Here is a 2,085-nt window from a genome sequence, read left to right as displayed (position 1 = left end):
GAAGGAACCGAATGAGACCAGATTAGTGGAGACGATTTTACCTCGTGAGGACATGCGGCCAAGAACCTTGATAACGAATTCGTCCAGAAAATAGCAGTTATTCCCAAGGACTTCCCTGAAGAAGGGATTCCCGGGAAAAAGTGGAGGACAGCTTGAGTGAACAAGCTGTCTAATATCTCCCTAATTTTGCTCACTCAAACAATCGGTTCATCCACATAATGATGAAATTAGATATCTATTCATGTGGAATCCGTCCAGTAGGCTGAGACAGAAGTTCCTCCATGAATGGAGTCAAGTGCAGACAGGGTCCTTCTGATACAGCTTGGACATGCCTCCCTTGGTATCTCAGGTGGGAAAGAGTTCCACCTTCTCAAAGGTGGATTGCCGTAACAAAGCTTGCTTATGTGGCATGTTGCCAGAGATTTAGCCTGTGTGTTTTCATGGCTTGAGTTCTGAAGAAAGTCGGTGGTAGGAAAAATGTTGGACAGTAATTTTTGAGTGGTGTGCCCCTCACATCAAAAGACCAGAGAATTCTCTGTGCTCTGTGCCACCATTCAATCCTATCGACGTTTCCCCAAGTGACCCAGCAGTGGACATGTCCATTCACAGCCTGAGCCACAAATGCATTGATCATTATTAAACAAGCATGAATCTCTCTCTCCTTAGAGCAAGACCAAAGTGTATTGATCCTCGCTTTGAAAAACAAGCATGGGGCTCGTAGAAGAGCATGCCAAGAGAAACTCAAGGTGCCGCTTACTCCCGTTTCAACCATGACTGAGAGAAAACTGCATGCATTGCTGACGGTCCACCTTGCCTCCCAGACCAAGAACACCTCCTTGCATGATGACCCTCGGTGACTGATAAACCATTTCTCATGACACCCAATGGAAGCCATGCACTCCTGTACGACGGTGCATGCCATGCAGCCGTTCCGAGCAGAATATTACTCTGAAAGCAAAAAGTGTGATGTGGTGGGCCACAAGGATGGCTAAAATGGCCAGGACTGGCATGAGGATTCAAGTATAAAGATAACATGGGGAATTTTATGGAGTAGCATATCCACATGGTCCACCAGATGGCCCTCGCGTACGTCAAGTCCTCCGGCACCAAACTAAATCGTACCGAAGGGACCATCATCATTTTCCTCAAGTTGGATTACTCAACTGTCTTCAAGGCTGGGCCTCAGCGTCATGCCATTGTACTTGATATTTAAGTCATCACCGCTCCTCAGGGCAATGTAAAGTACTCATCATTGGCCCAACAAAAGTATCTGCCAATTCCGTATATGTAGCAAGGACAGTCATATGCTCACCACAAGTCAACCAGGAACAGCGTTTGGGAGAATGTTTCAATTCCAGAGGATCCGCGGCCATTCACGTCATTACAGCCGTTTGTTTTTGGGATAGCAGCTTATTTCCAGGCCACTTTCTGGCAGAAGAGGAGTCCAAAATGCGTGTCCGAAAGGAAACTGATACTTCAACTGGGAGGCCACTTCCCACAGACCTTTATGCGAAATACATCCTGATGAGACAATACGTATCAGTTGGCACCTGTTTTCTGGCAAAGTGTGCGATCCCCATGGATCAGGACCCAAAGAACACAGCATACCCAGGGTTCAGGGTGGTCCATATTGGATGCGTGTCCTCTGAAATCTCAAGCTATCAAGCGGTCTACAGTGTAATAACTGGGTTTAATGGCCAATATTTGGAATGCTTTTGTCTAGCCTGCTGCTTTCAGTCAGTGCGTTTTCGCCGCTTGAGCTTTCTAGACTCTTGATGAATTCACAAGTGGATATCGTATCTACTTCTTATAATGTTTTCCCTGTGAATGTGACTGGAGCCCACTCTCCTTATTTGCATCACCCTTCCACATTCCCTGATTCCTCAGAAGATGTGCCACTAAGGCGTGAGTTGTGCACAAGTTGAGCGTAAGATGCTTTAGTATGTATTCATGGCCTGCCTCTCCAGTTTGTCACATGCTCGACAAAGTCCTCTTCTCCCTGAGTTGAGAGGAGACCATGGACATCATCAAACACCAGTCTTAGGGCATCCTTGGACCCTCATTGCTCCAGTCTCATACTGGTTT

General features: G+C 46.6%; 1 long non-coding RNA gene across 1 annotated transcript in view; it reads right to left on the bottom strand.

The window, feature by feature from the left end:
* Window positions 1–1,517, bottom strand: part of LOC103253708 — a 3,534-nt gene extending 2,017 nt beyond the window's left edge. The window contains exon 1 of the long non-coding RNA XR_503899.1: window positions 1,313–1,517. This is a non-coding gene — a long non-coding RNA (uncharacterized LOC103253708). The remainder of the gene's footprint in view (window positions 1–1,312) is intronic.
* Window positions 1,518–2,085: the final 568 nt, after the last annotated feature.

This window comes from Carlito syrichta, unplaced genomic scaffold (genome assembly GCF_000164805.1).
Source record: "Carlito syrichta isolate Samal-C Ts95f unplaced genomic scaffold, Tarsius_syrichta-2.0.1 Scaffold247176, whole genome shotgun sequence".
In the NCBI taxonomy this organism is placed as follows: Eukaryota; Metazoa; Chordata; class Mammalia; order Primates; family Tarsiidae; genus Carlito; species Carlito syrichta.
This window is presented reverse-complemented; position numbering and strand designations above follow the sequence as displayed.